The sequence below is a fragment of the Schistocerca americana genome, chromosome 2 (assembly GCF_021461395.2).
Source record: "Schistocerca americana isolate TAMUIC-IGC-003095 chromosome 2, iqSchAmer2.1, whole genome shotgun sequence".
Lineage (NCBI taxonomy): Eukaryota > Metazoa > Arthropoda > Insecta > Orthoptera > Acrididae > Schistocerca > Schistocerca americana.
In genome coordinates, this window is record NC_060120.1 from 162,982,841 (window position 1) to 163,007,964 (window position 25,124).

Genomic DNA, 25,124 nt, shown 5'->3' on the forward strand with positions numbered 1-25,124 from the left:
TTTGTTCAGAACAGCTTCATCCGATTTAGAATATTTTCCACACAAGATCCTAACTGTGGTACTTCGTCAGACTCTGGAATCACCATTCTGTCAAGTCTTCGCACCTGTGAAACACTGTAATTGCGAAATTCTTCCAATCCATATGTTGCATACAGCAAACCAGTGCTTAACAGTATTGGTTAAAAACTGTCTTGGTTGCAATTTTATTTTTTTATTTTTCAACGACGCATTTCGCGTTATTTAGGCATCTTCAGGTTATCTTAATTTGGTATTTCTTAGAAGAATCCTTTTTCAGAGTAGCCAAATGGCATCGTCGAATATATCTTACTACCTGAGCCCCCATCTTATTCTGTTACTCGCTCCTGTGAACGGGAACGCCTTATGCAGATCTTGGTGTCACTTGTGTCCATCTAGGAAGGTTTTTACTGAGTTTAACGAAGGCGATGTTGGCCTGATATATTCGAAGATGCCATTTGGCTACACTGAAAAAGGATTCTTCTAAGAAATACCAAATTAAGATAACCTGAAGATGCTTAAATAAGGCGAAATGCGTCGTTGAAAAATAAAAAGCTAAAATTGCAACCAAGACTGTTGTAACCAATACTGTAATTGCGATTTTGTTATTATCCTCGAAGCAGAGGTTTCTTTCGTAGATCAATGAACTCTTCTAAACTTTGATCACTGTCTTCCCTATGTCGATGTGAGCGACACTTCGATCATCATCAGACATCATACTGGCGATGCATGGGTTTAGTGCCAAGTGCCTCATCATGGCGAAAAGTTGGGCTCATCAACCCAATTCGCCACCGACATATTACCTTGGGTCAGAATCGTCTCATTTCAGCTTGTATTAAGGGGAGACCCACTGTATAAATGAAGTGTTGTGTTCCTGCCAACCTACGTATATGCCCTGTTACGTGGCCTCGGTATTGGACGACCTGCATACTGCATTAAAATGTGATTGAAGTACGTCGTATTGCGATCTGTAGGAAGATGCATACCCGCATTGGTTTATTGTCAAGTTTAATAGTAGTTTTGTTATTTTAAAACTGTACAAATTCTTTCCCATTTGTTACTGACTAATTTGACTAATAGTGATAGGCCTCATGTTATTTCTTTCTTTCGGCTGAGTGGCAGTTAATTTAGCTCTCGCTAAGAGCGCCTATGATAGCGGGCAGTTGTCTTTACGCTTTTTGTGGAGGAAGGGGGGGGGGAGGGAACATTTAAACTATACAATGTTTTCTCAACCATATGGTGATAGCCAGTTGGGTTTGAAATCACAATGGTCTTAGTGACAGGAGCAACAAAGATTGTGGTGTGTACTAACGACTGTGAATGGATGACAAATACACTCGCTAACAAACGCGTGTTGCGTGGCTGTTTTAAAAGAATTAATTGGCATCATAGACCTGAGGTCTTTAGGATATTTCTAATAGTTGTCGCAATCTCCCAGGTACTGTAAGGATTATGTTCGGTAAATTTCTGTAGGAGTGTTACTGTACTGTATTTTCTTTTCCAATGAGCATGCTTCTGTCACTGCAAGTTCAGTTACTGGATAGCAAATGTGAACTAGAGGTCCATCTCTTGATTTTTATCTGTCAATTGAGATTTTAAGTAGTTAATAATAATGTTGCACGTTACCTGTACCGCTACTACTACCACAATTGTTAATTTTGAAATACTGTCATTCCTCTGAAATTAGTAATAAAAAAATGGCTCTGAGCACTATGGGACTCAACATCTGAGGTCATCAGTCCCCTAGAACTTACAACTACTTAAAGCTAACTAACCTAAGGACATCACACACATCCATGCCCGAGGCAGGATTCGAACCTGCGACCGTAGCGGTCGCGCGGTTCCAGACTGTAGCGCCTAGAACCGCTCGGCCACCATGGCCGGCAATTAGTAATCATATTTTCAAAAGTGGAACGCAGTTGAATTCGCATCCTAATAGTGCAAATCACTATAGTCCCATTCGAAAAAGCGAAATTAATACCGATGTCTCCATCTTTCATTGATGACTTTTCCAGAATTAGGATATCTTAAATGGTTCCGGAAATGTCCGACAGGGACAGCTCTGCTGAATCACAGTATACTGGGTCGGTGCGTAAGTTCGTAGACTTTTTTGTTTTGCATGTCGGTATTCCATTTGCTTTGGGTTTAGTTGCCGGTTGTCATTTTTTATCCTAAGTTCAGTGTTACTATTTGAGTTTACATATTGTCATTTAGAAACAGTGAGAGGAGCTGTGGACGCTAGAATATGGACTGCCGAGTGAAGAAATCGAAACATTTCCTACAAATCTCCGTTTGAGTTCAGTAGAGGGATGACAGCAGCGGAGGCAGCCAAAAACATTTGCGCCATGTATAGGGTAAATCCATCGGACAAAGTATGACATGAGAAAGATTTTTGTTATTTTCAGGAGGATCGTTTTGACATTAGTCGCTCTTCACTTTCTGTAAGAGTGTTGGGTTGTTTTGGGGTAAGAGACCAAACTGCGAGGTCATCGGTCTCATCGGTTTAGGGAAGGACGGGAAAGGAAGTCGGCCGTGCCCTTTCAAGGGAACCATCCCGGAATTTGCCTCGAGAGATTTAGGGAAATCACTGAAAACCTAAATCAGGATGGCCGGACGCGGGATTGAACCGTCGTCCTCCCGAATGCGAGTCCAGTGTGCTAACCACTGCCCCACCTCGCTCTGTTTTCTATAAGACCATCGAGATTTGGTGAACATTGTTTGAATGGTGGACGTCTGTATACTTGAGAACAGGTAAACGTGATGAACTCGGTGGAATTAACAGTCATGGAACATTTGCATGCAGTGGCGAAGGTTCAAGAATCGGATGTATGGGTTTCGCATGCTCATAACCAAAATCACATAAATCTGCGGGTGACCATATGTACATCAGCGCCTGCTCGTTATCAACTGGCTCGTGAACAACGGTGACTCTTCCTATCCTGTGTCCGCAGCTCGTTCTCGCTTCCCACGCCCGGGTTCCCGGGTTCGATTTCCGGCGGGGTCAGGGATTTTCTCTGCCTCGTGATGACTGGGTATTGTGTGCTGTCCTTAGGTTAGTTAGGTTTAAGTAGTTATGAGTTCTAGGGGACTGATGACATCAGATGTTGAGTCCCATAGTGCTCAGAACCATTCGAACCATTTTTTGAAAATACGCTCCGAGCATGGCTCGACGACTTCTTCGCCCTAAAATCAGGTGATTTCTACGGTCATGGAGTAGAAAAGTACCACAGCGTTAGGAGACTTTTGTAAATAGCGAACGAGGATATGTTGTTGATTAGCAAAAATCTGTAAGGTCTATCTGTTGTGCTGATTAAACTTACGGGAAAATGCTGCGAACCTTTTTTTTTTTTTTTTTTTTTTTTTTTTTTTTTTTTTTTTTTTTTTTTTTTTTCAGCAGTCTACTGTCTGGTTTGATGCGGCCCGCCACGAATTCCTTTCCTGTGCTAACCTCTTCATCTCAGAGTAGCACTTGTAACCAACGTCCTCAATTATTTGCTTGACGTATTCCAATCTCTGTCTTCCTCTACAGTTTTTGCCCTCTACAGCTCCCTCTAGTACCATGGAAGTCATTCCCTCATGTCATATCATCCTGTCCCTTCTCCTTATCAGTGTTTTCCACATATTCCTTTCCTCTCCGGTTCTGCGTAGAACCTCCTCATTCCTTACCTTATCAGTCCACCTAATTTTCAAAATTCGTCTATAGTACCACATCTCAAATGCTTCGATTCTCTTCTGTTACGGTTTTCCCACAGTCCATGTTTCACTACCATACAATGCTGTACTCCAGACGTACATCCTCAGAAATTTCTTCCTCAAATTAAGGCCGGTATTTGATATTAGTAGACTTCTCTTGGCCAGAAATGCCTTTTTTGCCATAGCGAGTCTGCTTTTGATGTCCTCCTTGCTCCGTCCGTCATTGGTTATTTTACTGCCTAGGTAGCAGAATTCTTTAGCTTCATTGACTTCGTGACCATCAATCCTGATGTTAAGTTTCTCGCTGTTCTCATTTCTACTACTTCTCATTACCTTCGTCTTTCTCCGATTTACTCTCAAACCATACTGTGTACTCATTAGACTGTTCATTCCGTTCAGCAGATCATTTAATTCTTCTTCACTTTCACTCAGGATAGCAATGTCATCAGCGAATCGTATCATTGATATCCTTTCACCTTGTATTTTAATTCCACTCCTGAACCTTTCTTTTATTTCCATCATTGTTTCCTCGATGTACAGATTGAAGAGTAGGGGGGAAAGGCTACAGCCTTGTCTTACACCCTTCTTAATACGAGCACTTCGTTCTTGATCATCCACTCTTGTTATTCCCTCTTGGTTGTTGTACATATTGTATATGACCCGTCTCTCCCAATAGCTTACCCCTACTTTTTTCAGAATCTCGAACAGCTTGCACCATTTTATATTGTCGAACGCTTTTTCCAGGTCGACAAATCCTATGAAAGTGTCTTGATTTTTCTTTAGCCTTGCTTCCATTATTAGCCGTAACGTCAGATTGCCACTCTCGTCCCTTTACTTTTCCTAATGCCAAACTGATCGTCACCTAGCGGATTCTCAATTTTCTTTTCCATTCTTCTGTAGATTATTCTTGTAAGCAGCTTCGATGCATGAGCTGTTAAGCTGATTGTGCGACAATTCTCGCACTTGTCAGCTCTTATACGTCGATCCTATACAACCACCAACACGGCGTGTCTTCATAGTGCCCTATGCCGTCACAGTTTCCCTAGGACATCATGCGTTCAGTTAAGAAACTTAGTATCTTAACAACTTTCTTCATGTTTCTAAAGTCATGAAATTTTAGCTGAATACATGTATAAACATAAAGGGACGATGCGGAGGGTGGGCGGTGGGGGTAAGGTTTGTTGAGTCACTAGTTGAATAGTATTGTCTCTCACAGACAAGAGACAACCTTGTTTAATCATTGCCTCGAGGAACGTAACGATGATGTTTTTCTGCCGAAAAGGGTCGCGCCGCTTACGTCTTCTGGCGCGAAGGCACCCGTTAATTACGAGCCGGCACAGTCCTCCCGGCCGACCCAGGGCGAGGTCAAGGACTGCTTGCTTCTCAGACTGCGGCTGTCGCACAGACGCGCAGTTCCCACCAGAAGGCGCCTCTGGTTCTCAGCTCTTACGGAAGAGTCTTGACCTTGCTGAGTGGTATTCCTAAGATTTACGTCGTTCTCATGGTACTTGATGTCCACTGCCAGGAAATCAATTTCCCCGAGCGGTACGACGCAATACTTGCGAAAAAATAAAATGAAAGGAGAGGGAGTACAATAAGTAATGCTACAATTTTTTTTTCTGGAAGCAGGTTGGTTTTATTCGGGATTCCAGTATATCATATTATTCGTCACCCTTTTGGCTACAAAACCAATTTTCACCACAAGTTACGTTCAGTGCGACGGCTGTACGTCGCCTTACTGGGACGTCCTTTGCATGGTATTACCCGTCGAAGACGAAGTCAACGTCTTGCTGCATCAATAACCTCCCCGTTACCCACGTACTGCTTCACGCGGTGTCCATCTTTGATGGGGAAAAACGGATGGAGAAGTGCGAAATACAGGCTCAGGGTGGATCAGGATGAATCGTCCAATGAAGTCTTGTGAGCTTCTGTCGGGTGCATAGATTTGTGTAAGGTCTTACGTTGTCATGGAGAAGCACAAATTTGTTTGCATTTTTGTGATAACGAACACACTGATGTCGTTTTTTTTAATTTCCTGAGGGCAGCACAGTGGACTACCGATACGTTCACTGCCCAATGAGGGAGGACGCCATGGGGGATGGCATCAAATAGAATAACACCTTCAGAGTCCCAGGAGAGCGTCACGAGGAACCCAGCGGCCACTCTCCTTTGAGTACCCCAACTGGTTGACAAGTGTGTCAGCGTTACCAATTGTGCAGAGAGGTGCTCGATTATCATCTGTCGGTCATCACGTATGAGAGTGCCGCATATTCCAACATTACAAGAGTGACGGGTATGTACTGCCTATCGGCACGTGGCAGGCCATGTTTGCATGATCTTGTTGCGATTGTGTTATCACTTACAGATAATCGTCCCACAGGCACTCTATAGTTGGTAACGGAATTGCAACTTTCTGTTGTATGTTGATCATGCCCACCGCGGCTCTGGACTACAAGAGCTCTGTTCCTCCACGATGTCACGCCGGCGGCAGCCCCTCAACCGACGTGCAGTCTGAGCCACGTCGCTACGGACACAACCCGGTCGTGGCTCAATTGTTCGTGTTTAGTGCAGAGAGTCTCATCCTAGTTGACATTGTAATAGATGAACTATGTTTCTTGTTACATTATTTCTAATGAGTCTTCACTTGCTTGCAGAAATTAAGTAGATCTTCTGTTCGTTACGTTATTTTGTTTGCTAATCATTTCTGCCCTTGTCCAGCTTTTCTAAGATGACAGCTACAAAGCCCTCTTCTCCTTATTGTTGTGCACGAAGTCAAACACAACAGCGATGACAAACGCCGCGCCCAAGGACTCACAGTTCTTTTGTTCACTTCTAGGTATCCGTAAACATTCTGCAAGCGCCTACGAATATATGCGATGCTGTCTTCTAACGCCAAATGGAACAGCTCTCCACTTTTAACGCACCTCCGCTATGGACACCATTCTAAAGGCTATGTACAGCGCCACCTTCATGAAAATGTAGGGGCTGAAGCGGGAATACTCCACAATTTTCCACAACAAATTCCACATTTCTCCAGCGGAAATTGGCCAAGAAAAAATTTGTTGAGTTACTTATGGAATCCCTATGTATAATCTATTGCAGATTCCCTAACAAAATCCAGTACCCAGTAACTGGAAGAAATTACTGGTCACAACCATCAACAAGAAGGACTGAAGAAGGGATCGGCAAAAATACCGTCCAACATCCCCGAAATCAATTTTTGTGGGGTTTTACGACATATTCTGAGTCCAAAATACACTCCTGGAAATTGAAATAAGAACACCGTGAATTCATTGTCCCAGGAAGGGGAAACTTTATTGACACATTCCTGGGGTCAGATACATCACATGATCACACTGACAGAACCACAGGCACATAGACACAGGCAACAGAGCATGCACAATGTCGGCACTAGTACAGTGTATATCCACCTTTCGCAGCAATGCAGGCTGCTATTCTCCCATGGAGACGATCGTAGAGATGCTGGATGTAGTCCTGTGGAACGGCTTGCCATGCCATTTCCACCTGGCGCCTCAGTTGGACCAGCGTTCGTGCTGGACGTGCAGACCGCGTGAGACGACGCTTCATCCAGTCCCAAACATGCTCAATGGGGGACAGATCCGGAGATCTTGCTGGCCAGGGTAGTTGACTTACACCTTCTAGAGCACGTTGTGTGGCACGGGATACATTCGGACGTGCATTGTCCTGTTGGAACAGCAGGTTCCTTGGCGGTCTAGGAATGGTAGAACGATGGGTTCGATGACGGTTTGGATGTACCGTGCACTATTCAGTGTCCCCTCGACGATCACCAGTGGTGTACGGCCAGTGTAGGAGATCGCTCCCCACACCATGATGCCGGGTGTTGGCCCTGTGTGCCTCGGTCGTATGCAGTCCTGAGTGTGGCGCTCACCTGCACGGCGCCAAACACGCATACGACCATCATTGGCACCAAGGCAGAAGCGACTCTCATCGCTGAAAACGACACGTCTCCATTCGTCCCTCCATTCACGCCTGTCGCGACACCACTGGAGGCGGGCTGCACGATGTTGGGGCGTGAGCGGAAGACGTCCTAACGGTGTGCGGGACCGTAGCCCAGCTTCATGGAGACGGTTGCGAATGGTCCTCACCGATACCCCAGGAGCAACAGTGTCCCTAATTTGCTGGGAAGTGGCGGTGCGGTCCCCTACGGCACTGCGTAGGATCCTACGGTCTTGGCGTGCATCCGTGCGTCGCTGCGGTCCGGTCCCAGGTCAACGGGCACGTGCACCTTCCGCCGACCACTGGCGACAACATCGATGTACTGTGGAGACCTCACGCCCCACGTGTTGAGCAATTCGGCGGTACGTCCACCCGGCCTCGCGCATGCCCACTATACGCCCTCGCTCAAAGTCCGTCAACTGCACATACGGTTCACGTCCACGCTGTCGCGGCATGCTACCAGTGTTAAAGACTGCGATGGAGCTCCGTATGCCACGGCAAACTGGCTGACACTGACGGCGGCGGTGCACAAATGCTGCGCAGCTAGCGCCATTCGACGGCCAACACCGCGGTTCCTGGTGTGTCCGCTGTGCCGTGCGTGTGATCATTGCTTGTACAGCCCTCTCGCAGTGTCCGGAGCAAGTATGGTGGGTCTGACACACCGGTGTCAATGTGTTCTTTTTTCCATTTCCAGGAGTGTATAATCAGGTATCTTCCATGCCAACCAACACGGATTTCGAAAAAGATCGATCATGTGAATCCCAACTCGCTTTTCTCTCACACGACGTACTGAAAGTCATGGATCAAGGCGGCCAGCTAGATGAAGTATTTTTCAATTTCCGGAAAGCATTTGACTCACTATCACGTCTACACTTATTATCAAAATACGAACGTATGGGGTATGAAGCGAAATTTGTAATTGGGTCGAGAATTTCTTAGTGTGGAGGTCGCAGCAAGTGATCTTGGCTGGAGTGTCATCGACCATTATAGATGTGACTTCGGATGTACCATAGGGAAGTCCTTTGGGCCTCTTAATGTTCATGTTGAATATTAATGACCTTGTCGACAATGTTAGTAGCAACCTCAGATCATCCGCAGATGATAAAGTTACGTGCGGCGAAGTACAGGCCGAAAGACGTTGCACAAATATTGCTTCAGGTCTTTTCAAAGTGGTGAACAGATTGGAACTTGCTTTTAATTTTCATAAATGTATTGTATCTGTGAGCCACATCTGGAATCGGTAAACTCATATAAATAATTGTGTGTAACGTTTTGGAGGCGGGTAGAACAGGTATCAGACTTCGGTGTGATGGTAGAATACTAGGGAAATGCAGTCTGCTTACAAATGAGATTGCGATCCATCCTAGAATACTGCTCAAGTTTGTGGGGCCCACGCCACGTGTGTGTATCTGGGGATCGTGGAAGCCATTCGGTAGTAACCTGACTGCCAATCCACTCATCAATGTTTCCATCTAGAAAGTCGCTCACAATAACTCCATAATGCCGGTGTGCTCCATCGTGCTGCCAAATACTTTTCTGCAGATTTTCAAAAAGTGGGCTGTTTCCAGTTTAGGTGATTTAAACAATTGACAGTGCCGTGAAAAAGTAAGCCCAATTGACCCACCGCTGAAAATACCTGCCCACACATTCAGCTCAGGAGTGTTTCACTTATCACCACATGGGGATCTGTAGAATCACAGTAGACAAAGTTTTATCTGTGCACATGAAAAATCGCTTCTTTGCTCCAAAGAATAGCACTTCAAAATTTGGGACTAGCTTCTTGTCGGAGTGAGTAAAACTCACCGAACTTCATACGCCTGTCGAGATCAACTTTATTAACATCTTGATGAAAAGTAGACCGATTTGTTTTTAATTTCAGGTTTATCAGAATCCTTCGTAGGCTTTTCTTTGCTTTTTCAATTCCTTGGACGCTTTTCTTTGTGATTTAGTAGGTGATTAAAAGAACATTGTGAGATAACACGAAGTTTCTCGTTCGTAGTAACGTACTTTGGTGTAACTGAAGAAGGAAGCTCCGCCGAAATGGCGGTTGGGTGTTTGGGATGTGTTCCACAAACAAATCGCAGACATTGTCAAAGTTAAGGCTATGTTTGCACCATGTCTGCAAAACAAATATGCATTGTTCTGTAGTTGACCTTCTATGTATTCTTTTTAAGATAACAACAAATAATAGAACTTCAGTCTGCAAATATCAACTGATTTATGCGTACTGTTTGCTTGTCAAATTCACAATTAACTACCACTGCATTAGGCAAAACAAAGTCTGAGGATTGCTAATGTCAACCTACTTATGGTGTACCATGTATTTTGCTCCTTGAGCTTAGTATCTCGTCGAACGTACTGTTTGGCTGACAAGTGGACATCTGACGAATGAAAGTACTCTCCTCGGCTCCTAAAGCTCAACAGGGAGCTACTTTTGTGTAAAGGTAGTCTAAGCACAAATACTCATGATTAATGGATATGAACACCGTACGAAATCATTTTGTATATTAATGTAAAACTGATGTATTATTTGACAGTATATGAAGTACAGCACCCGACTACGACCATCACGTTACGCAAGTACTCTAGTAAGATAAATGCGCTTGAAAACTGGAGTGATTCCTGAAACGTGTTTCTCTTGATGGAATATTGAAGAAAGATTTTACAGCTGAAGAAGGAAGGAAGGTGTTTACTATCCCCTCCAAGACGAGGACGTTTAAGGAAGGATAGAAATGAGTTCGTCTACGGGTAGAACGGAATTCGCCCGCTTCTTTCTTTAAGTAACTACACCGACATTTGTCTCAAGCAATTTAGGGGAACCAAAACCAGAGAAAATCTAGAGACCGATAGCCGGATGGTGATTTGAAACCGAATTCGATTCTAGAGTCTTACCGCTGCTCCACTTTAATCGGTAGTAGTCGAATCATTTGCTTTACGTTTCGACGAAACGGTTGTGGCGTCACGAAATGAACTTCGTTACTGTTTTGCAATTGACACTACAAAGTAGGTCGCAGTTTATCGGTTGTTGTTAGCTGTACTCAATGGCGAGAATACTAATGAAGGTTAATTAGCTGAGGTATGGCAAAAATGTTAGTGCAGAGGATTTCTCTGTTCCCTGCTAGCGGTGAGGTTTGTCATTAACCTACCTGTCGGTTGCTGCCCAACCGTGGCTCCCACCGAACTAATTCTCCTCAGGAAATGCGTCAGTTCTGGTAAATTCTACTACTCGTTTCTCCTGTAATACATAATAAATTAGCAAGGTAGCCTGATACGCAAGTATAACTAATATAAAATATAAAACATTCAGTCGTATGAATAGCATTGATTAAAATGGTCCAGCCTTTGAACTACGAGAGTGTGGGAGAACAGGAAACATGAGGAACTTTGTTCACTACCATGAAAGGTAACGGAAGACCGGGCAGAATGCTTCAAACAACTAGTACGGTGTCATCTTAAGTAGCCCCTGGTGTATTGCGTACTAAAATATTAACTGCTAACCACGAACGCTACTGAATGTGAACTCGAAAATGAATTTAACTATCTGCAACGTCGAGAGCCGACAGCCCCATGACGGCAAAGAGTGCACTAAGGGTGCTCACCGACGATAAAATGTGGGACGATCCCGAACTCAAGACCATCGCAACAGCTCACTTCCGTTCAACGCGTTCAACTAGTCACAGCTGTACGTTCATGGCGTCCTTCGTCACTTTCTCGACCGAGGAGCCCTCGACACAGTAACCTTCACTCGACAAGAAAACGGCCATATAGCCAACCTAACAAGCATTGTGATTACCGTTAGCTCCTCTATGCAGCAGTCAGAAACCACCGCCCCGGGTGTTGGGACTGCTGAAGAGGAGGAAACTTCTACGAAGACGCCGGACACTCTGGTACCCTTCCACAGCAAGGAATCATAGCCCGAATTTCAAACTAACGGCTTGCTAACTTCTGCCAGTCTTCACCATCTCACACAAGCCCATAGTCCGCTGGTTAGAAGAGCCAGCGGTAATCTCAAATCGTCGGGGTAAATTAGTCTGATAGCGAATAACTGAAGATTAATTACGACGACTTTTGAAATAACTCGAGATGCGTATCAAACGAAAGGTAATTTTCTGAATAGCTCGGATTTGTTGTAAAAGATATTAGTTTAATTTACTTTGCGCACTCTCCCTGCTGAAACAAACAGCAATACAGACTGTTGGCAGGCTTTGTGGCCAGTCCACGAAAACTCTGCACTCTAGAACAATTTTTTCAGGGTGAATGTATACTGTAAGTGTTGGCTAGCTTCTTGTTTCAGTCATGAGCTAATGATGCGAAGAGTACCTGTCTATGACTTCAGCAAATATTGCGTTTATTTTCTGGCCTGTTCCAGTGATGTACGATATGTTAGGGCACATTTCGGATGGAGATAAGATACGTTACATGTCTGAAATGGAATGAAATTTTGCAACTGCTGCTGACTAGTACAGCATGATACGATACAAAGCCAGTGGGTTTAAGGTGGAAGGAGAGAGGGAAAGCTACTTCCCGTGATTAGACATACAATTTGCATCGAAACTTCGCGGTCAGATGTGTAGTTACGCGCATAGGTCGCCGACACATAACGATCTTCATGTAGTTCTAAGTAAATAAAGGATCCACCTGAAAAATTCCATCTTGCTTCAAAACGCTGTCATCTCACAACGGCCATGGCGTATAAATCAGAACACTGGGAGAATATGTTCTTGAGGATGGCTACACCAAATCATATATTCGTTGACCCGAAATAGAAGATGCATTTCCACTCAGCGATACGAAAATGATAGACCAAGGCACTCAATTTACCATACGGAGGTACCACAAGACCGATGTTTTCCCGACTTTTATTCTGACGGAACCCTTTGATAAGCGTGGTACTTTTGGTGAAGGATCTTCTATATTTTGAAAGTTGAAAAAGTTCAAAACTGCGAAAAACTTGTTTTATATAATCATTAATATTAAATCATAGCTAATGCGAAGGAAGTCATAATGAAATGCTTAAAAAATTATTACCGCCAAAATCTCGAAAAATAAACCACCATGTCGTTAATAAAATTTCGGTGAGCATTCATTGAGTTTCCGCTCAACAGCAGTGTTCCACGGAACACAGTTTTGCCAACCCAGTACTAGACAGATGCAATTGCACTACGCGATAACGGTATCATACTATTTTTCCCAGTGCTGCGGAAAACTTTGAAGTTGATGTATTTAGTGACAGACGACCTTCGTTTAGTAGTAGCTGATGTGCACTTCGTGCCGTGTGAATGACGCAAACTTTAAAGAGCCCAAACAGTCATCACGGTGTCGGATTGTTGCAGTCAATATAAAAGGCACATAACATTCGGAAACTTCAGAAATTCATAAACACAAGCAGAGTTTTACGAAAAGAGTATGACAACAGCGTTGGCACCGAAATTGGATAAAATTACAACAGATGTGTAACAAACTGTCCGCTTTCAGTTATTACAGGCCAGATTTCAAGATTCAAGCTATAAAAAAAGAAAAATAAAGCAACTGGAATGAACGGAAATATTGGAGAGAGTGACTTACCGAATAATAATTATTTACGTAAGAGCAAGGACAATTTGCTGCACATAGTTCCATGTTGGCAAGACGTAAGGCAATTAATACGCGAAACGTAATTCTCATCCCTGTGGGAATTACATATGCTCATTCAGAAATAGCTGTTGAAATTACATATGAGCACCTATAACTTGCAGACAATGGTGAGCTTACTTTGCAAGTGCTCGCTGCACTCTTGGGTAGCATCGTACATCGTCGTTAAAGCTGTTAAAGAGCTTTGGCCACAGTTAAAAACTTGTCCCGACATGTATCATTAAAATGGACGGGCGGAGCCGTTAATTCCACTTAAAGAGAAAATTTAAGAGTGAAAAATGGGGTTTCCGTGGGGTACATTTTTTTTGTAAAAGTTTGTTTCAGCAATTTTTCACTCTTTGCTGTACTTACGAATATGGGAAACCGGGCTGTACTCGCTGAATTCTGAACGACATTCAGCACTGTCTGCCTTTCCAAATTATTCGAAGTCCAAATTAGCTTGCTGCTCGTCGCTTTACCGTTTGTGGCCAGTAGCAACTGATTAGTCCTTTGATCGTATTCTACGTTAAACCAGTTTGCCAGAACTACCACATAGGTTCCAGCCACAGTAGTTATCGATGTGTTCAAAGGCTAACCGTTTTACTGAATGTGTGTTAGTTTTGTTTCTGTCTAGTTTTAGATAACAGCGGTGGCAGATGACTCTTGTGTGAGAGAATGATATGTTAAATTTACTGATGGGCTCTGAGCTTGACCGACTGTGTTAGATTAGACACAATCGGGCCCACACTGGATTTTTATTTCAGACAAAAAAATGATAAAATTTACAAAGGGAATTGTTTGAGGAAAATAAGAGTCTTTACGCATATAGATTCTGCTGCTAGAAATTTACAAGCATTCATTGTTGAATGTGGCTATGCAGATCCAGCAGCTCGTTCAAAGGAATTATAAATTCTTCATTCAGATTTAATCTGTTATTAATCATAGAATTTTGTTTATAAGAAATATTTTGTGGTATTATACTGAGTGGTCAAAATGGCGGGTAACATTGTCTCATTTCAAGGTGTGTCATTTATGGCACCCAAATTTTGCGAATGTGTGTTTTGTAAGTCGCTATTGTGGCCACGCAGTCTGAGCAGTCAGTGACAGATAGGTGCGTAAAACATCACGAATTAACCGACTTTCAACGTGGAATGACAATAAGCACAAGATGCATGGGGCTATGTATCGCGTTTCGGAGGTAAAAGGTTTCCTATGGAGGCCTTCAATGTCACATAAACGCGTGAACCGCCTCACAAGACGACCACAGTATCTGATGATTGGAAGTGCTAAAGCGGACCCCATACTACACGGGATAAACGCTAGAGAAAGAAAGAAGAAAGAAAATAATACTTGATTTCAGAATGGAGTACTATTGCTAGAAGTTGAGAGTAACCAGTCTCATCTCCGAAGTGGAATCTGTGCTATTGTTGAGGTACTAGAGGATATATTTTGTCCGGATACCTTAATTAATAAGTCGAGAATACACAGAATGAACGTAGTACTATTCATCCTAAGAAACGTTTCATAATTATCGTCAGATGATATCGTAACTGATTGTGAAATACAAATTAAATTTTATGACAAACACTTCAGCGGAAAGGATGTACAGCTAACCAAGAGTGAGATAGAGCAAGGAGTTCAACATAACTTGAAGAATCATCAGTGAAGACAGACATTGCAGACACAATTCTCAGGTAAAGATAGCTTGCATTTTTCCCAAAATAAACAAAAATAAGGAAATTAAAGTCGCTTTCCAAACGAGCAAAGTCCTACATCAAGAATTAATTGCAATTACCACTTATATACAGGAATATAACACAGTAAAAACTTTGACTGATAATTGCTGTGTGCAGAAGCTCTAGGGATAATGGCTGATAAGGGTAATATGACAATATTATTATGTGAAAATTATTACATTGGCAAAACATTACATTATTCATAACAGAACGGCGAAAACGAAGTTCGTAAAGGACCTCTCAGTAATTTCTAAATCGGCTCGAAAGAAAAATCTGATGCATCTCAGTGTCTATTCGACCCATTATAAAAAAACGTGGCTTAAAATTAATGACTCCAAGGATTTCCACTGCAATAGCTCAGATTAAGTTGCAGAAACCAAACCAAACAATTAAACCTTAAGAATTATCACAACGAATAGTCTGCCAGTAGCGAACTATATTACATACTGCATAGAAAACTGAAAGGTGTTTATAAATCTGATAGGACTTTCACCATTAAAAATAGCATCCAGATTGTTGACAGTGTAATATGAATATCCTAGAGGATACAGTTTTCACCTCTTGGAATTTTAAATACATGTTTATGAATATATCAGTTTATGAAACATGAAACTATGGCAGTACGTGAGATCTTAGAGCTTTCAGATATTTTTAAATTTACCTTGATTTCAGATTCTTTATCTTCAGTGGTAAAACCTACCAAATGGGAGACGGTTTAGTGATGGGTAATAGTTTATCAACTATCTGCTCAGAAATTTTCCTCACTGACTTGCAATTTAAATTATTCATTAATTCCCCGATATGGAAGAGAAAATACTGTACTATCACGGGTACGTTGATGAAAGTATAATTTTATTTAGAGGAACCAATTAAGATTTAAATGAAGTGAGAGACGAACTTAAACAAGTGCACCCAAAAGTTACACTCATAGCTGAACATTAATCTGATTGTTGCATTTATTTTCTTGATTTCTTAGTTATTAGATCGAATTGACACAAAGCCAACATATTCCGGAACAATTAGTGGAAATAATTCAAAGCACCCAACCCAACACAAAAAATCGTATTTTAATCCAGCTTTGAACAAAACGTTACAGGTACCATTCACTGTCAAAGAAACAGCTAGAGTATTAGACAATCAAACAGATAGGAGTCAGGTACAGTTACCAAGAGCGAGGTGTGATAAAATCCAGTAGTAATAAACGGTATATTACAGTCACATATAAAGGTCCTATGACAGACAGTATTGCAAAGTTTTGCCAAGACAAAAACTTAACGTCGCATTTCGGACAAGCAATTTCAGTCAACACGCTTTAAAACACGAATAGAACGTGGATGAGCACAAATACAGTAACCCAGGAGCGTAAAACTAAATTGTCAAAATTCTCAGAGTATGTACATTGAGCAAAATGTAAGAGGGTTTAAAATTCATTATGAAGAATATTGCAATTTAAATTCCAACCATGCAGCATTCAGTGAGCATTTGAAAACGAACCACAGTTCAGATGAGGTTCAAGACAGCATGAAAATTATACACGCTGCAGGTACAGGCTCTTTACTTAAAGAATTAGAAATTTTCGTGGAAAAGAAGGAAAACCCGCAGAATTTCATAAATCAACAAACCGAATTGCACGGATTCTTCCATTATTCGAAGAGGTGCTGTAGATAACCATTCAAGACGTAATTTCAACTTCCTGCCGTATCATCCAAAGAGAAATATTTTTAAGAGACAGAGCTTTGAATGTATATTTTTAGCGATATCTTTCTAAATATATTTCTAAAGATATATTTTTAATATGTATTCTTACAGATATTGCAGAACAACGAAATTTCATCCAGTGCAGCAATGAGATGTCTATAAACCAGCCCATAAAAACGGCGATTGAAATGTATATCCGACAGCAATATGAATTTCATAACACATTTCAGTTGTTTACCATATTTTGAGTTTAATGTAGTAAGTGAAATTTTCTGATTTTTCGTGAGGCAGATTCGAACTAATGGGTACACACAGCGTGGTCAGAAACAGTCTGAAAAGCTAGTAAGGATTTTGTAGTATAGGTTGTTCTGAGAGATTACTCAAGAAAAAAATTAAATACACCGAAATATTTCGGAGTTAATTAGCATTTGTTAACCAATCACGCCACTGCACGCGCAAATTCAATTCCCCGCCACATAGAGTTTATATCAGTTGTTCTCATAACATAGATGATAGCGCACGACACTGCTAAGCCCTTCGCTCGGTTCTAGCCTTAACACCGTCAAATGTCCTATTTTTGCGGCTCTCTCTTGTCGGTCCTAGGAAACCAAACGAAGAACACTTTTGGTGACACTGTCTCTGGTGGACCACTTGAAGCTGCGCGCTCAACGCCCTAATTGGCTAACTTCAGTGCTAATTAACTTGGAAACGGCGTAATGTATAGAATTTTTTCCTTAACGATTATTTCGCAGCACAATCTATCCTGCAGCACACTTACAAGCTTTTTAGACTGTTTCAGACCACCCTGTAGATATAGAGGTCCTTATCTTGCTAAATACGAGAACTACGTTATCCTTAAGTACGCGTTGCCAGATACGTAATCACTGTTGTACAGCCGACTTAATCTCTGGTCCTGGCAATGGAATCAGCCAACTACTGTATTTTAAACGTAAGTTAACGTGTTATAAATGAAAAATTTTCTTTAATGTTGATGTATGACTCTCAATGTAAGACTACGTATTGTCACAGTTTGTTGTATTAAATTCCAGAGTTTCTGATGATACACATTCTAACTGATGATTAAAACATAGTGTAGTGTCGCGGAATAGTAAAGAGTTGGAAACGTGGAATATTGTCAAAGTTTGGTTGCCTATGCCGAGAGCCAGAGGCAGTAGGTTAGCCAAGACGTAAGAGGATTGCGCATGTATCGGAATGTGTCGTCACGCAGGGGCAATGGCCTGGTTACACACAACAGGCGAGAGAGAATCGCTTAGCACGCGGGTTTGTGTTAGACGGAGACTTTCGTCGAGTGCAAGACAGAGGTATAGCGTCAGCTGTACTGCATTTCACAACTTCGCGTAAGTCTGCCGTAACAACACGTAACTCTGTCGCAAGAACACCTAAGGGGCGAGTACGACAGATGAATCAGCAGTATAAGTGGAACTAATGCGTTCATTACAAACGAGCATGACGTCAGGACGTCGCTCGTGCTTCCTTTAAATACGCCAGCTTTGATAGCTACAAGGCACTCGCAGTAAGACTTGCAGTTAGATGTGTACTGGGTCGCTGCGTAGCGCTCAGCTCGGTGATCGACACGTTAATCTTTATTAAGGAGATGTTGCAGTAAGGGCGGCCCATCCAGCAGCAGACGTGAGGGGACAGTACCAGCCAGCTCTGGTCCTCTCTACTGCCGCTGTCAATCATGAACCCACGATTAGCAGATATCGTGACAGACTCGCTCGCCGCCAATGCTGACCACGTCAGTGAACCCTTCGTCGAGATCGTGCGGGGCCTAGGCCCTGTGCATCCGCCGTCACAACCGGGTGAACCGACGACGCTTGGGGACTGCAACCCGTTCCACCCGTCCAACGCGGACGAGCCACCAGGAGGAGCAGGGAAGAAGACGGGGTGGGATAGAGTACACTCCGCACTACGAAAACACCTCTCGTGCCAACAGCGCCACGACTCCAACCCCGAGTCTCCTGCTGTCCACCGCCGAGCCGGCCGGCCAGCCGGGCGCCACCAGTCACGCGTGGCCGAAGTACGAAGTAAGGACATTCCTCCGCTACATCACAGCACGCGGCGCTGCGCTAGCAAGACTGGTGCAGCCCGGAGCAGGTGTCATCGCTACGAGTCAGCGAGGCTTCGGGGAAGGTCGTTGATATCACCAAGCTCAGACAGCCTGTGTTACGCGCGCCACATTGTATTTGGCAGGAATAAAGATGTTACGAATTAATAATGTTTCTTTAGCTTTTCTGACACGTCCACAGTCATTTCCTAGCATCCTGACAACTGGAGAAGTCACCGCTCGGCCTCCAGTCCACCGTAGGCAACCGGGACCACCGGGGCGCCTACAATACTAACTGTGACTTGTGGCTGTCCTGATAATTTTGATGTCAAAAGTCGCTGTCTCCACTGCAGACAGCACCTGCTCTCGCTATACAAGAGTTCAAGTTTGAAGAACCGTCCTGCTCTGTATTATGACAGAAAGAAACTTCTCGATTTTAATAACACACTATAATGGATTGGATTGCTATGACGCCAAACGTAATGGTATGATGTTTGTTGACTGCTATGCTGACACCGATGCAGTAGGATGACCACGTTTGCCCTACAGTGGCGCGTACGGGCCGCTATGGAAATGGGAACTTCCGCTGCCGCGGCAAGTGCAGAGTCAAGGATGGTTGTTCGATAAAACATTCTTTACAACACAGTGCTTTCGTGCAGAAGGTCGTCAGCTGCACTCATGTCCTCACTGTGGCTGTTGGCAGCGAGTGGGTGCGCTGAAGCTGGGTAACAATGGCCAGAAGGGGCGCAGCCTAGCTCACGCAAGACGTCAGTTCTCTTTGTAGCAGCCATTATGGACTGCTACATGACAAGCGTTCCACGTAGTCCAAAGTGGCGGGAAGGGACGAGTAGACGCCACGAGTGGAACACGTGATTCTCTTAGGCGATGGCACCCAGTGGCTGCCCTCACATCTATGGATTCAGTTCTGAATCCAGAACCAACAAGGAACCAGTGGCTTCGCTTAAATGGAGAAGCGCCATAACCAGATTTCCCAGAAACTTCGTTGAAAGGAAGAGGGGATACAATTAGCGAACACGTATTTCGGCTTATCCGCAGGTGCTCGACCATTCTGTGAAAACGAAGGTCAATGTTTTCGAGGTACTTTATGTGCCTTCTACTGAGAAAACTTTTCAGCCAATTAGGTGGCACAGTGGATATCGTCATTGTTTCACAGGCTTGCACCCCGTGTTCGAAACCGGATTATTATTTTTATTTTTTTTTTTCATCCATCTACTCATGTCCGCAGCAGATTACGACACGAAAGTTTTGCATTGCATACTGAAATAACGCTGTGTTCATTCGTCTGCTAATTGTAGGTCTGCTGAATTAATTTAAAAAAAAAAGAAAAATGAAAAAATTATTGGCGAAATTCGTATAGTGCACAGCGATTCATAATCAATGGAAAGCACCAGTTTTCGGCAAAATGATGCGTTATGCGTTGTTTGCCGCGAAATTGTTGCCTACGCGTGAAATCTTCAGCATGTTACCGACGTTTCTTTTCCGAGTGAGATTCAGACAAAGATGTGTAGCTGTGGGAACATCTGTCTTCGTGGGATGCCAATGATGTTCGGAAATTCTATTTTTAGAATGTTTGTACGATCGCTACGGTCCAAGAAAATGCACCAAATCTCCTGAAAAATAAACACAAGAATAATATATAAGAATTACTGTAGCTATTGATATAAGAATGAAACGTAACAATATGATAGTTTTAAAAGTTTGTGACCGTTAAAAATACAATACAGACATGTAAAGGATATTAGTTTTAACTTGCAGCAATTAAGAATCTCGGAAACGACGTATAGAACGAGAAAGTGTTTGCGGTGAATAGTTAGTAGAGGGGCCATCTCTCTGTGCTGCAAATGGCGACCTCCTAACTACACCTCCTTGTGCGGGAATAGTTTTGTATTTTCTGATAAGAACTCTCCATTTTTTAATGTACATTCGGATTCTGTGCCAAAATTACGTACGTTTTTCCAAATCGTATTATATGGTATTGTAATCGACGAATATCAAATTTTCCTGTTGTTGCAGTGAAAAAACGACGCATTTGATTTTCATTTACAACATACAAGCCTCCGTGTTCTAACGGCTGATACTTATCTTCGAAATTTGATATGGTTTTTCAAATTGAATTGTAGTGTACAATATGGTTAGCTGTTTCGTTGTCTGGTTAGAACAACGAGGTGGATGTAATAGGTTTCTGTTCCCATGGGGATGCTTCATTTCAGTGAATCCCCTTGCCTCTCACCATTTGGGTGCTCGATTTCAGTGAGTCCCCTTTGCCTCTCACCAATCAGGTGCGTGATTTCAGTCAGTATCTGTGCCAGGTGCGTCTATCACTGTAACTACACGGACATTTTACCTTATTACAATGGTGGCGGATTGTACTCTGCCAGCCGGCAGGGGTGGCCGAGGTGCTCTAGGCGCTACAGTCTGGAACCGCACGACCGCTCCGGTCGCAGGTTCGAATCCTGCCTCGGGCATGGATGTGTGTGATGTCCTTAGGTTAGTTAGGTTTAACTAGTTCTAAGTTCTAGGGGACTGATGACCTCAGAAGGTAAGTCCCATACTGCTCAGAGCGATTTGAACCATTTGTACACTGCCGGTAGCTGCGTAGCGGACAGCGCGAGAGTTAAGACGGTTGGATGGAAATCCGTGATTTGGGGGCTCACGACAGTCAAACCTGTAGGAAATATAAAACAAAGTTGTCATACAAGTAGCTTATATGCTGTCAATGTCTAGCCATATTATCTTTTCTGTACAATCACATTTGTAACCTGCAAATAACGCTAGAATGTCAATACGGACCTTTAGAACACAAAGGTTTACATTTACCTCGTAAATGAAATGTAAAATCAAATGCGTCGGTTCTTCTTTGCAACGACAGGCACACTTCATATTTGTCGACTACTTTGCCACTAACACGAATGGATAACAATGATTTGGTCAACCGTGCGTACTTTTTGGCTTAGAATCCGATAAAAATTAAAAATGGGTGGTTCCTATTTGAAAATACGAAGTTGGCCACGCACATGCAGGTGTGGTTAGAAGGTGGCGAGTTGCAGCATACAGAGATGTCCCCTCCAGTAACGTTAACTTTCCACCAAGAACATTTTTTCGTACGATGCGTCATTTTCGTGACATTTAGTTGTCTCAGGTTAAAGTGATCACACTGTGTAATGAGTTAATAAGTTTGACACTTACTGTGAAAGCCAGTTGTAATTTTACAATTAATGTAACGCCCTTGTGTCCTCTAACTCGATAGGGAACATTTCTGTAATAGACTTCTACGGACATTGGTGGAGAAACGAAAAGAAATAAGGTAAGTAAATAAATAAAAAAGAGTAACCTGGTTTCGAGCACTGGGCACAAGAGCGAGAGAGTGCTACGCTAGCCACTGTGACTCCATTGCAGCTGAGATTATCGAGCGCTAAAAGGCATCTAAATTACGTCGAAAACTGTGAACTTCGTTTTCTCAGAAAACGCCCAGCATCTATTGATAAGCCGAGACAGGTGTTCTCTTAGTCCACTCCTCTTCCACTTAGCGAAGTTTGTGGGAAACAATTGCCGTGTTTCCTCTTAGTGGACGCTGTTCCTCGTTTAGGCTGTAGCTGAATGGCCATACATTCTACCGAAGGCTGATGCGGTGACTGCGCGGGATGGAAGCACGGCGCAGACGTAAGTGCTTCTAATGGCTGAGTGAGGTATTTATACCTGCCTTGCACGGTTGTGTTGTGACGTGGGCGGCTGCAGAAGCGCTGCTTTGAGCAACAGCATGTAGCAAACGGGCCCACCGCTATGGCAGAATACTGTGTTGTAGAGAGCTGCGCCAGAATTTCTGCAGCGCCAAACTACAGAATTGAATATTATTTGATCTGGAGACATTAGATTCTCACCTTTATCTACTGCAAGACCAGAAGATGAAGGAACGAATTAAAACTTATATTAACGCCAGGACTTGAACATAAGTCTCCTATTTTCTAGGCAAAAGCCAGATGTTTTAACCACCGGACCACTATGGCATTGGCACAGGGCCCCTATCACAGACCATTTCTGTTCCAAAGCCCTCCCTAACAAAATCTCCAATCCACGCCTTCCGCCCATTTTCATTAAATCCTCAGTACCGAATGGCCCCCAGCTCTTTACGTAGTGGACAACTCCTGCGTCTACCTCATGCGTACGTAATCTGTTGATCTGATGGAATTGGACTGAAGGCGTGTGAAGTTTATGTTGGAAAATTCTTTACATGGAGGTGGTGTGTGCAGGTATGATTGCCACACTACCACAGTGATTTGGTAGTTACTTCATTTGCCTAGTAAATAACAGACCTGGGTTCAAGCTCCAGGCTTGGTACGAATTTTAAATCATTACTTTAGCTTCTATCCTTATCGAAGATAAAGTTGAGACTCATATGCTTCCATGAAAATGTAATTCCATCAGATCAATAGATCACCTACAAATGATATACACGCAAAATTTACTATTACATACAAAGCTGGGATGCTATTCCGAGCCGGCCGCGGTGGTCTCGCGGTTACGGCGCTCAGTCCGGAACCGCGCGACTGCTACGGTCGCAGGTTCGAATCCTGCCTTGGGCATGGATGTGTGTGATGTCCTTAGGTTAGTTAGGTTTAAGTAGTTCTAAGTTCTAGGGGACTGATGACCACAACTGTTAAGTCCCATAGTGCTCAGAGCCATTCGAACCATTGCTATTCCGATATCGGAGAGCCTTGGCAGTAGTGACTATTTACAAAGGGAAAAAATTTGCTGAGGGCGTGAATCCAAGTCTGTGTTAGAGAAGGCAATGGACTACAGTAGACCGAGGAGCTGTGGTGTAGTGGTTAGCGCAACTACCTAGTGCGCAGGGGGACTGGGTTCGAGTACCAATCATGGCATTATTTCAGCATCTATACTTATCGAAAATAAACATGGTTTGTTCAGTATTGTAATAGTGTTGATCGTTGTAAATATTAAATTGCGGTTTGATGATTACCGGTTTCGGTTGACTAACAATCAACTTCAGATCACGCTTACTAAACTATCTGTACCCAACTGCTGGCAATAAAACCGTTGTAAGTCGTGCTTTATAAGGAATCGATACGTGAGCACAATGTGGGCCACATCATTGCTACCCAGTGTAAAACGTCAGTAGTAAAAAGTTGCTCCATGAATAACTGTCACATCCGACACGGCAAACCTTCTCGTATTTTGTAAGTGAACCTAATTTTAACCACTTTTCAAACGATTCAATCCCCTTCTTTTTCGATTTCTCCACAGCCCATGACTCACTAGCATAAAATGCTATGCTCCATGTGTACTTTCTGCGAAATACCTCTCTCGGATTAAGGCCGATATTTGATACTTGTAGACTTTTGTTGTCCAGGAAAGCCTGTTCGCCTCTGCTTATCCACAAGAGTTAGAATATCTCATTTTTTGCTTCTGCTTCCAGGCGATATTTGGGTATCTATATACTGTAGGCCGCCCCTGCTAATTCATTGCTTTTATTAGTGAATACAGTTAATTAATTCTTGCAGCAGTCTCGCTGGTTAGTGAAGTTACACAACGAACATTACTAACCAGCCAGTTACAGTGGGATTACTTACTGACTAGGTACATGAATCGATAACTAATGTTCTGACGGTGATCCTACGACGCACGCCCTACCTATTCTCCCACACTATTGTATGACTTACAATTTCATATAACAATTTCGGGGAACAGCGATCTTATTGTGATAAAATTATTAAAAAGCAATCTTGATTGCAGCCGATGTTAACTTCTGACCGGTTTCAGCCTTTTAATTACGGGCCATCATCAGAGTTTGCACCATCTGAATGACGGTGATGGCGATGCCTCAGTCACTGTAACTGATTACATTTAAATAATTTTATTCCTTGACTGTTCTTTCCAGAATATTCTATTAACATTGAAAAGATGTTTTAATATGTGAACACTGTTTTACGATACAAATATTTTATTCTACCTCGAATTCAAGTAACACGTTCCTGGAAGTTCAAGTAGCATTCACACTACAATTGCAGTCCTCATTTATCACGAGCTCTTATAATGTCTCCTATGACAATTCCTGTTCATTTCCGTACTATCGTCTTTTCCTTATGTAACGATTCCCCAGATTCGGAGTTTAGATCTGCGCTTCAAAATTCTCACTTTATCACACACACAAGCGACCTACTCGCGTTTTAACTCTGGTGCGCCTTTCAATATTCTTTCCACAAAATATTTCACTTTTGTAGACGCGGGATCTACTGTGTAAGCACCCTCCAGCTCTACTGACAATTTTCCACAAATCACAAAACTAATTC